Here is a 12,969-nt window from a genome sequence, read left to right on the forward strand (position 1 = left end):
AACTGAAAAATATGAAAATTAAAACTAATTCATGACTACACTCATAACTGCCATAGTTCTTTGTTAGACAACACAATCAGAGATTGTAACATAATGCACAATTACAAATGCAGTTACCCAGTTATACACACAACTGGACTGGCCATCGGGCATACATTTGCCCAGTGGGCCGATGGTGATTTTTGGCTTTTATGGGCCGATGTTTTGTTTTCTTGTAACGCACTAAACAACAGCAGCACGTTAGAATATTACTTTCAAATATTATTATTATAGTATTTTGACTCTGTGGAACAGTGATACAGTTTGCTGAGAAGGAGTCAGTGCAAAATTAATTTCAATATAAATATCTATGGTCCAGAGAAAACAACAGAAAGCAAGTGTATCTGCAGGTGACAACAGGAGGATTCTGTTGTTTGTTATTTTGCCTGAGAGCCACAGTGAACCAAGGTGAAGAAACACACAGCATTTAAAATTAGCAATTTACATTCACTGTCACGGGTTGCCGGGGCAAGCCGTGTGAGAATTATTTAGGACCCAAAATGCAGCAGCTCTGATGCAAGTGAGTTTATTGAACAAAAGTAGATACAAACAGAAATGGCGAGGATGAACATGAAACTAAGAAAACCTAAACTGGGAAAAACTAACAGAAACTAACCAGAAACAGATACGCGGGGAGGTACGAGGAAATACACGGAAGACGGACGGAGAGAAGCAGACAAACCAGCCACGAGGACGAGGGAACACACACTATAAATACACACACCAGTAATCAGGGGATCTGAAACAGGAGGGAAACACACCTGGGAGACACAACAACTGACGAGGCAGGGGAAACGTAAACAGAACACACTGACATCAGACCTTCAAAGTAAAACAAGAAACACATACACGTAATGACACAGACTCAGAGACGCGGACACTAAAGGGGTGTTAAGGTTCAAAATATTGGGGATGGAGACAAGAGAAAAAACCACAATAACAACACTGGTCCGGCCGGGTTGAGTCAAACGATGATTTAATGATCACACACGTGGGAGATGGACACTGATGCAGACAGCCTCAAAATCTCAAAATGGTGGAGCATTGCTCAAACTTTTATAACCTCTGGTGCCTCCACCTTATCATAAAAAGCCTAAACATTCACATGCTCTCTCTCACACAGCGCCTAAGCTACGACCTTGGCTCCCTGTTTATCTGCTCCTGCTGAAATGGGGCAGAAAACTCCAGCACACTCTGTTCTCTTCTACTCAGACAAATTAGACAATAACCTTCTGCGAACAGTATTTCTTATAACTCAGCAATATAATGCATCATAAAACAATATCATTCATTCACAACAAGTCAGCAATTTAATGTAATGCAAATCAGTTTAACTAATGCAATAGTTATCAGCTTCTTCTAATTCAGGAGAATAATGCAAACTAAAACTACATAATAATTCACAATCTTTAATTAGGGGTATAACATGGCATAAAATAATATCATAATTTTACAATTCCCCCTGATGAGGTCATTAGAATAATGACCTCACAAACACCCTGTAGCCCAGTGTGGCCGGGTTCATCTCTTCTCACTCCTGAGGTCCTTTGTCCCCCTGAGGGGCAAACCATATGTAAGATGACCTCTGTGTTTGCGCAAGTCAGGTGCAAGACAAACTATTACTACAAGGATAGCAGGTCCAGATGACACTCCCCTGTTCTCCCACAGCTTTATTTGGTGTTCCCTGATACCATTCAGACGTAGACTAGAACCTCTGTCCGAAGAGCTCTTAACCTTTATTTTATTGCTGCAGCTACCAGTGTCGTCCAGTTGGGTGATCCTCTGCTCTTAATTCTTCCGCCTTAGGGGTTAGACAACCCTTCAGTTGTAACACAGATCAGGGGATTATTCTGCTCCGATTTCAAACAACGATCTGTGTATTCTCCAGAAAAAGGAACAGGAAGGTGTCCCCTTTTTGCCCAAAAGCCTCTCGAACTTCGTTGGTCTGGTGTTCCCGGATTTCCGCCAACCCCTTCATGGTTATTGCTGTGTTTATGGGATCCATCCTTTTGTGGTGACTAGCTGGAGCCCAAACGCCATGACCCTTGGACCCAGTTGATGTCTCGGCAGTCACTGTGTCTGACTCTGCTACGGAGGATCCTCGCATCTCTGTGACCTCGTCTGGTGTCTGTTCCTTGCTCTGTAAGAGACAGAAAACCAAAACACCTCTCTTCCTAACCCTAATAATCTAATGTTGTCATCTACTGACCTTCTAGTGATTCAGAATTGGTCTAAAACATTCAGAATGTCCCAGGGACTTATTCTAATCATATCTTATGTGTGTGTAAGCAGTGTTTGCATTTAGCCCTCCGCACTCAAGGCATTTCTTACACTTTATCAGTCCGGACAGTCACGCCGAACGAAGCTTCTGACCTTCAAAAGGCCGAGTGCCAACTCGTTATAAGCACATTTGCAAGGTGTGTCTGAAGATTATTGAAACCCCTCTTTTTAACAAAAGACAAAAAATTAACAAATCTTCTAAACGCTATTCAGTTCATTTCAATGAGTAATGATTAAACATGAAAGTGATAGTTTATGCTTTTTCACTGATTCTCTAAAAGGTCCGTCTTCTCGGACCGCTATTAGCTTAAGCTTTACCATTCCTAAATTATTAAAGACACAAATGAAGTTATAAAATGTTCAAATAATCCTGGTTTGATGTTAAAGCTCAACCTTCCCCCCCTTTTTTTGACACATTCCAATGTGTCAAATCAACGGAGCTAGAACATTCAAAGAAAAAAGTTAGGCAGCTACAAAGTTTCCCAGACTCTTAAGGTGATCCGCGTGTAACGTTCTGACTCAGGTATTTAATATTTTAATAAATCTCGTTTAATTAACCGCCACTATTTAAACTAACCTTAAAGACATAATTTAAGAAAAGATCACAAAGAATAACATGATATCAGTGTTTTGTAAGCGCGTGCGGCCCTCCATGCTCGAAGCCTTTCCCCTCAATAGATCAGTCAGACATTCGCGCTGACTGTAGCTTTTAACCCTTATTAACTTGAGCACAACTCTACAATGAGCAACAAGTTGCAATATGTATAAAAAATGATCATGGTTACACTTGCAATGAAAAATTATATCATTATCCTAACACCTGTAAATAGAAGATTCATCAGAGGTTATAACAATCACAGGAACACAGATGTTAGTATAAGGTCAAAAACTTCAATAAATGATCATCGATGCAATGCTTGTTGCATGATTCTCATACAATAATAATGCTGACATTGAAATAACAGTAAAACACCCCCTTTTGTCCCGTTTCACTTGACACCTAAACGTTTATGAATGCCTCTTTAATTCTTGATTTTATTTCCCCCTTTTCTCCCCTTACTGACCACAGCAGGGGGATCTTAGTTTTGAATCAGCCATGAATCCAGCTCACCTGATTCATCAGTGAGCTCCACCATCACTGGCGTCTGACAGGGTGGCGCTGCATACTCTTCCTTTAATATCACTATTTTCAACCTGTTAATGAGAGTGTTTTAACCTGAAGTCGACTACGTCCACAACAAGTCAATACAGCTGTAAATGTGGCCAATTATCAATCTATTACCAATCAATAACAACAGATAACTTCTATTTTATGCATGCTTTTAATCAACCACTCACCCAGAGGATCTCCAATCCCAGGAAATGCCTTCTCCTCCTTTAATGAGTCTGTCCTCCTTCCATGCCCTGGTAACCGGTCCATCCAGAGCCATATGATCTCAAATATACATACGACAAGCCAACCCACACCTTGGTCACACCAACCCCCTTTCCACCCCCAAGATGTCCAATGCCATCCTAGTATGGACTGTCAAAAGTGGCTTTAACGCTGACTGTTCCGACAATCAATTTTATAACGTTCCTGGTCAGATTTGCCAATCTCTGCACCAGAGTTTTAAACGTTTCGCTATTTTCATTAGGTTTTATCTTTTATTTAGTTTCGACTCCAGATTTTCAATTTTTTTTTCCAGTTGTAATTAGTTTTTACCAATTCTTTACTAGTTTAGTCTAGTTTTTATTTTCTGAAAATCCTTAGTTTCAATTTAGTTTTATTTGTGTTTTGCAAAAGTTAAGTGTAACAAAATCTCAGTTCCATCATATCAGTCATGCTCTTCTGGTTATCCTTGGGTGTTGAGACTAATAACTATTAACTCTTGCCGCACCGATGGGTTCGATTTTCAGCTAGCTCCTCCTGGGCCATGCTCAGTTTCTGTTCTGATGCCTCGAGGTCTTATTGAGGGCAGAAACCTCAGAGTCTTTTCCGTAGAAATCAGATTTAAGTCCATTGATGTTTTCCTTGCTTTGCTCCACGGCCTTTTGCGGCTCTGCTGTTCGGCTCTTCTCAGAGGTCAGCTCCTGGCCGAGCCCCGACACCTGTGCCTTCAGCTTATTTTCTCCTGGTGTTTTGTCCATTCTGAGGTGCCTCCTGACCTCAGTTACTCCTCCTGTCTCTGGCACGCCCTTTTTGCTGCCCGATGGTCATTGTTGGTCCGTCACTGTCCTGCACAGTTTTAATGCAGAGTGGTTAAGGTCAGCATGGTTTTGCTCGGCCTCACTTTTCATCTGGGCTTAATGGGCGTCTCGTCACAGCTCTGTCAGCTGAAGCTGTCTTTTTCCATATGGCAAGAATGTAAAGAGTGTGTGAGAGGGGTGTGTCCAATCAGGCACAATGCTGGTGGCTTTGTGAGTGCCTCGTTTTCCAAATCCAGATGTTTATTTGTCACGTACACAGCAACAGAGAGAACAGTCTGTTGTTGGGATGGCTGAGGTCCTTCACCATCTTCCTGGCCTTGGTCCAGCACCGCCTGCTGTAGATTGAGTGCAGGTCAGGGTGCTCGGAGCGGATGGTGCGCTCAGCTGATTGCACAACCCTCTGTAGTGCTTGTCTGTCCGGCATGGTGCTGTTCCCGAACCAGACAGTGATATAGCTGCTCAGGATGCTCTCAATAGTTCCTTTATATAAGGTGGTCAGAATCGGTGGTGGGAGCCGGGCCTTTCTCAATCTTCTCAGAAAGAAAAGACGCTGACAGAAATCTCCCCGTGTAGTGAAACGGGCCTTGGATTACCGCTCTCCGTCTCTGCTGCATGAGATCATTTTCCTGCAGCACTGTTGACATTTTCAAGTTGTTGTTGCGGGTTCAGCTGCTTTAGCATTTGGTCAGGGTCACATCAAAGATGGTAGAGGAGAGAGCAAAGATGGTAGAGGGGAGAGCAGGAGTCCAGGGTCAGCCTCGGCTTTTCCGGGCCGACAAAGCAGCCTGTAATCAAGCATAAAAAGAAAAAACAAAACAAAACAAAAACAAACGAACAGGAAAATCATGTTGTATTGGCTGTGTTACTCAGAGAGGGGAAAAACAACGGGACCAGGCCCTGTGTCAGCCTTCTCTCCCCCTTTTTGTTGTTTTTTTTTTTTTTTTTTTTTCACCATATAATCCTCTCATAACCCACCAAGCTGACAGGACAACACAGGTACATGTTAAAATTCTTAAGATCATGTTTAAAGCACAAAAATGGAATTTTCTTTCATTCAGTAATCACTTGTATTAATCAATCAGAAGAAAACATGTCACAATTTGACTTTTATTAACCACTAAATTTGTCGTGTTATCACTGGTTGTGATTTTTTTTTTTTTTTTTTTTTTTTTGAGTCAAATTGTTGTCCTGCAACCCAGAGGGTTTATTTGTTAGTAGTGGATAAACTTTATTGTGTAACGGCGGGTGTATGTTAAGTTTCACTGCTTTAAACTTGCTGGAAAATCTTCACGTGTTCATGGGTGTAAGCTGTTTCTTCATTGCGTGTATGTACGTTTGTACATGGGCTAATTTAACGTTTTTTCTCAAACGAGGCATTTCTCTAGCACGTGCCTCTCTCTCACATTTCTCTGCTTGTGTGTGTTTTTGTTTCACCTTCTTGTTGTGATGCTCCAGGCGCCTTCCCAACCTCCACAAGTCTGTTGGCCGCAATTTTATGTGTAAAACTTCTCTTAATTTCTCCTTTAATTCTCTGCTAGCTGCTGTCTTTTCCACAGCTGCTGATTCTTGCTGATTTTGTGTTCATTACTATAATTTTGCTTCGGCCGCCGTGCTTGTGGGGGCAGTTGGTCCAGCCCCATAGCCACCTGTATCAACACACTGAGAGATTTATTTAATATCATTTTCATCACTGTTAAATAGACTAGCAGGCAAGACGCCCACCTTTGCACTGCAGACTACATGCCAGTCTCCCAACACACTCCTCTCTGAGTTTCCGCTTTAAACTCCAACATCATTCACACCCTAGTCATTCAACACCTTATTTGTAGTATCATAATCAGCAAAATCAGCGTTTTATTTACAGGCATGTATCATTGTTTGCAAATCAAAATTATAAAACTCAAAAACACGCTAAACAGGAAGCAAAGTCCTCTGTGCGCGTCACAGCTCATTTGCATGTTCACACACCGTCTAAAAATAGCTCGCAGCGCTGCAGTGCGCTGTCGTCACACACAGGGTCACACAAAGCTCAGACAAAACTCTTCTATTTTATATTACAAAGACGTCTTATATTTACAATTACTGACAGGCCTGACAGATTCAGCACCTAACAAATTTCGACAAATTTATCATAACGGGTCCAACCGAAGAAAGCTTCACTTTTTTGTAATCAATTAAACAGTATCTGTTACTTCTGGGAACAGTTTCTGACCTAACTTCTAAATCCCTAACTCAATTTAACTTTGTCCAAACAAGCACATGACACCGTTTTAAACGATGAGGAGTCTCGGTAACTCCTAGCTTATTTCGGGATGCCCTGTACCCCACAGTTAAACCAAAACTGAACTACCCCTGTTCGCCGACAGGTCAAGACCGCGCGTCCACGGCCAGGAGGGAGCGTAACCTCCGGGCTATGTGCTTCTTAGCATCTTCCAGTGCCGTCCTATAATAATTTTAACCTAACCGATTTTGAAAAATTTTACCATAACGGGTCTCACCGAAGAAAGATAACTTTTTTACGACCAATTAAACAGTCTCTGTTACTTCTGGAACAGTTTCTGACCTAATTTATAAAACTATTAACCAGTCTCTGTTACTTCTGGAACAGTTTCTGTCCTAATTTCCCTACTAAACTACCTGAGCCTTCCGCTCACTATCCAGGGACTCAAACCCAACATTCTCTGTTACTTCTGGAACAGTTTCATATTTCTTCAACTTCATTAAATACTCTTAAGCAACTTTAACTGCATAACACACGGTGATTCTCATCAAAATCAAAACAGACACTCTACCAGTAATTTCAGTGAGTAGACTTTAATTTAGTCATATCCAATTTGGCACATTTTGGAAATCATTCAACAGGTAGTGCCTTACCTTTAGATAAGCCGGCTTTTGTCCACTCACATCAGACCACTGGCTCGTGCCTGTCCGTTCGACAACCTCGGACCGTCCAAACTTTTAAATTCCACCCCAATACCACAGGACGAGCCCCCAAGCTGTTAAGGTTCAAAATATTGGGGATGGAGACAAGAGAAAAAACCACAATAACAACACTGGTCCGGCCGGGTTGAGTCAAACGATGATTTAATGATCACACACGTGGGAGATGGACACTGATGCAGACAGCCTCAAAATCTCAAAATGGTGGAGCATTGCTCAAACTTTTATAACCTCTGGTGCCTCCACCTTATCATAAAAAGCCTAAACATTCACATGCTCTCTCTCACACAGCGCCTAAGCTACGACCTTGGCTCCCTGTTTATCTGCTCCTGCTGAAATGGGGCAGAAAACTCCAGCACACTCTGTTCTCTTCTACTCAGACAAATTAGACAATAACCTTCTGCGAACAGTATTTCTTATAACTCAGCAATATAATGCATCATAAAACAATATCATTCATTCACAACAAGTCAGCAATTTAATGTAATGCAAATCAGTTTAACTAATGCAATAGTTATCAGCTTCTTCTAATTCAGGAGAATAATGCAAACTAAAACTACATAATAATTCACAATCTTTAATTAGGGGTATAACATGGCATAAAATAATATCATAATTTTACAGGGGATATACAAGCAGGGATGACACCAAACAGAGGGAACACAACTAAACCCTGGGAAACCCAAAACAACAGTCATAATACAAAAAACTATCAAAAGTAAAAGTACACAACCAAAAACACTGTGACCGACCCAGGACCATGACATTCACAAAATGACTTCCAACTCATAATAAACAAGCAATAGAACAGCATTATCTCTAATAAGTTCATTCGTTCATTAATTTTGGTTATAATGAATAGAATCCATTTTGGTTTACCTTGTTCATACTTTCACAGTAATGTGTACGATAAACATAAAACACTCAACAGCTCATGTAGCCTAAAAAACATAAATTAATGATTGATTCTTGTTGAAATAAATCAGTTTTTAAAGTTACAGTTCAGTTTCTCACCCCTACAAACTCTCTGTTAGCAAAGCAGCAACGCATCTTTCTGTTATAACCTGACAGTTTCCATGTGTTTGCAAAGTGAACTTCCTCTCAGTTTGACTTGAAGACTTGAAATCAGTCCGTCAGTTTCATCAGATGAGAAGCTCCCGTCAGATCACCTTCAGCACCAACATGTTCTGCTGCTCGCTGCTGGATCCTGTGAGTCTCACTGAACAGAAACACTGACAGCATGGACACCAATGCTGTCCACAATGATGAATCGGCTAAGAAGTACAGAATAGATAGATGGATGGATGGAGTTTTAATTCCAGTTGTAATGATTTAAATAGTTAATTTAATTGTCTACAAAATAGATTGAAATAATTCATGAGTTATCAATCGTTAGCATGAAATCTTTTATTCTAATTTCTTTGACATTCCATTAAATCCATTTTTATTCATACATTATTACTTTAAAGCAAATATAATCTAATCATACTTTATATTGTAAGGTAAAGTCCTAACAATATTACAAAGAAAAACCATGACACTGGAGAAAAAAAAGAAAAAGGACCTCTTGGAAAGCCTGATTCAAGAGGTGCCATTATCTGTAATAACTGGAAAGGATGAAAAAGAGAAACCAAGAGGTGATGAACATTATAAAAAGAGCACTGCAGATTGGGAAAGTCAAATCTGAAGCATAGAGCCCTGGAGCCAGAGCAACCCACTGAAAGGTAGGGCCAAAGAGGAGAGTGGCCAAACTAGAAGAAAAAGGAGAAATAAATTTAATTAAAAAATATTACAATACAATAAAATATTGATCATGAAAAAACCCTTTTGTTGCAAGAGCCATCATATGTCTTGTGAATAAAAATAAAATAAATTATTTTCTGTGCACTTCATGTTGTAAAATAAATACCAAATAATGTTTTCAAGAGAAATCTAAGTTGACTGAAAGTACAGTAGGGAGAGAGTCAAACTTCCTTTAGTTGAATGAAACCTCCAGGACACCCAGGCTCACGGAGGGCATCAATCTGTTGTGATCAGGTGGGGTGAGTAAAAAGTCAAGACAGAAATGAAAATGTTAAAGAGACAATAATTAATACAACCAAAAATAGTCAGTAGGTTGGTAGGATGAGATTCAGATGAGATCAGAAACATGCATCTCTGGGCAAGAGTGAGTACGATGTCTTTTAATGCTAAAAAACTATTCCCATCAACAAGTGAGTCCATGTTTGGAAGAAAAACTAATGCAGAAGTAAAAGAGTGAATTAAATGCAATGTTTTTATTTTGAGATGCATTTGAATTTTAAGTGACCCAGATAGTTGAGCCCCTCCCTATTGAAATTCACATGGTACACTCAGGTTCTTTTAATGACTGGCTCTCAAAGCTTCACACCTTCTCTTTCAAGATGTTGCTCAGTTTGTCTGCTCTGCTGGCAGTGCTCTGTCTGCCTTGTAAGTCACTAGAATATACAATACAGAATGTGGAAATTGATCTTTTTTTATTTATAATTTTCATGTTTTTTGGCAGGTCTGAATGGTCAGGCTATGGAGTCCATTCCCTCTATTCCAGTGTTGAAAAATCCTCAGGAAGCCCTCAGTCTTTCCTGTAGAGCAGGGGTAGGCAACCTTTCTGATGGCGAGTGCCATTTAAAATTTCCTCAGAAGTCAGTGTGCCATATGATTGCATTAGCAATAAATTTAATAACGCTCTATATTAACAGTTACACACTATATAGAACCACTTTATAGAATTATATTTGTTCGCAGATGTTGGCAGCTATCAGCGAATAGTTATCAGCTATTTTGAAATAAAAAAAGACACTTTTTATCCATAACAAGAAACACAAATGAACTATACAACAGAAAATACAAATGCTATTTATGGTCTCCTCACAAGAATGATAAGAAAAATAAACTAAGCCAATATGGCATGTCTGTTAATACAGAGACACACATGTTAATATGATCTCTGGTCTCCCACTGAGAGACACGGGTCTCCGAGTGTCCAGCATTCAGACGGCTACCTGAGGACTCATGTGAGAGAAAATCTGCTCACACAGATATGTAGAGCCAAATACTGTCAATAAGGCCTCTGCAATGTTCTGAAGACAGTTAAACTTGTCAGGTAGTGATGTCCAGTAGGTGAAAATGCAGCTCCATGAACACGCAAAGCTGTGGATTCCAGCTGCTTCGATGTTGCATTAACTGGCATTAACTCAGCCACTCAATGTGAGACAAATCCAGCTGCTCATTAAAGTTTTCTGGTTTGATCAGAAAATAAAACATTGGTCCATACGCCTGAAAGTTCCAAAAATGCATTGTGTCTTGAGTCTACGGATGTATCCTTGTATTTCTGTGGTGCTGATGCTGTGCTGAGCAGAAAGCTCCTGAAGCTTTTGAAGTGTCGGAATGTGGAACGCTAACGACGTCCCTCTTACCAGTAGGCTAAGTTACTTTTAGCCAATTACAAGTTGAATCTGGTACTTGGGTTTGTTAGCTAGATACTGTCATTAAGAAGCGGCACAACTAATGTGTCTATGGGAGCTGATTTGCGATGTGCACCGCTGGCGCGGCCATTTATTTTTTGATGCACCTTCTCAGATTAATTCACTGCGTGTCGTGTCCAGGGCTGGACTGGGAAAAAAAACCCAGCCCGGGCATTTTGACTAAAGACCGGCCCACCAGGTATTAAAGCCATAAAGCCTTTGAATGAAAACAAACGCTGTTGTGACAGTGATGTACACTGTCTTGTTGGTATATGTATGATTTCTATACATTTTACATCAGATAAAAACTTTGGTTGTAAGCTTCAGATAATTATTTAATAACAGCCAGACATTTTAAATGAAAATAAGAAATTACTTCTTTGTGCCCCCCTCTCCCTGTTAATGCCCTACCTGCCCCCCTGGCAAAACTTTGCTAGATCCACCCCTGCACAGTTACCAGCTGTCAGCTACTTAGAAAAGGATCCTGGTGTTATTTGTCTCTCAGAAACAGTTCATAACTTCCCTTCAACTCATTCATGTCACCTAAAGGGTAAACCTGTTTCTCCATCACCTGTTCAGCTCTGATGATTCAGTAAGGACATCTCCTGGTTTCATCTTCATGTTTCCCGCTCTCCAGATATGGTAAATGGTAAATGGCCTGTATTTATATAGTGCTTTACTAGTCCCTAAGGACCCCAAAGCGCTTTACATATCCAGTCATCCACCCATTCACACACTGGTGATGGCAAGCTACATTGTAGCCACAGCCACCCTGGGGCGCACTGACAGAGGCGAGGCTGCCGGACACTGGCGCCACCGGGCCCTCTGACCACCACCAGTAGGCAACGGGTGAAGTGTCTTGCCCAAGGACACAACGACTGAGACTGTCCAAGCCGGGGCTCGAACCGGCAACCTTCCGATTACAAGGCAAACTTCCAACTCTTGAGCCACGATCGCCTCGATATACAAACCGATATACAAACCGATATCATGACCAGCAGCTTTTTTGCAGCTGTGGCTCCAGCAAACATCAGCTGATACTAGAAATTAATATTAAATAAATTCTAACAACAGCTGATCAAGCTTAAACGTGCTGCTGTTGTTTAGCGCGACATCCGGCGGTTTCCTCTTTCTGGCGCAAAGTGGGCGATAAACAAACAAGAGAGAAAAGCCGATCAGCTGATCATTGATCAGTCTCATGATTAAAGTAGCAACAGGAGAGGGAGGGTAGAGAATGAGAGAAGAAGAGGCAGCTGTGCAGCAAAGACAAAGAATAACTCCACCTTTGTGTCTTTTTCATTCTAGCTGAAGTCCGGGACAAACTGCGTCCCCTCTCAGCTCAACACGAAACGTGTAATAATTTCTCTGAATGCGGGAGGATTCCGTCTTTTTATGGGACGGTTGGCAACTCTACTAACTAACCTTATGAATTAAATAAAGTTCAACATCAGTAACATCAAGCACTCACCCAGCTGTATAGAAACTCTGCCATGCTAGCTAGTACGCAGTACGAGTTATTGTAACTGACTGTAAAAAGTCAGCACAACGAAAATAAACTCCACCTAAACTTGGTTTATATCTGACCCAGATAGACTGCAGGTCATAACTTCTTACCTGAAGTTCAGTTCACCTGACACTCGGCGGCCGCCTCCCCTTTGTCTCATCCACCTGCTGGCCTCCTCCACTTGTTAATTTTACTGAATCTGTGGATGCTCCGCGATGCCACCACCAAACAACTGAGTTATTTTTACACACCGGCCAGCATCTGGCCAATCCGACACCTTTCATTGTTTATACCATGACAAAAAAAAAAAAAAAAAAAATCATCGGGCCACCGAGCAAATGCCCGGTATGCCCGATGGCCAGTCCAGCTATGGCCGTGCCATCAGTTAACCCTTCGCATGCCAACTGTGGCACGTGTGCCTAGGGTTGCCGACCCCTGCTGTAGAGGAACTGGTTTCAATTTTGGTGGCTATGGAATGCACTGGATCAGACAACCTGCAGGAAAAGCTTTAGAATGGCTTGGAGTTATTTGGTC

General features: G+C 41.1%; 1 long non-coding RNA gene across 1 annotated transcript; it reads right to left on the minus strand.

The window, feature by feature from the left end:
- Positions 1-1,434: 1,434 nt before the first annotated feature.
- LOC146575950 (uncharacterized) lies at positions 1,435-8,065 on the minus strand. The gene is made up of 2 exons (XR_014892201.1): positions 3,658-8,065; positions 1,435-3,513 (listed from the first exon to the last, which is right to left on the minus strand). It is a non-coding gene; the product is annotated as an uncharacterized LOC146575950 (long non-coding RNA).
- Between the last annotated feature and the right edge of the window lie 4,904 nt (positions 8,066-12,969).

The sequence above is a fragment of the Mchenga conophoros genome, linkage group LG4 (genome assembly GCF_057382185.1).
Source record: "Mchenga conophoros isolate Kocher_MC1m ecotype Shallow Benthic linkage group LG4, M_conophoros_male_GT1.1, whole genome shotgun sequence".
Lineage (NCBI taxonomy): Eukaryota > Metazoa > Chordata > Actinopteri > Cichliformes > Cichlidae > Mchenga > Mchenga conophoros.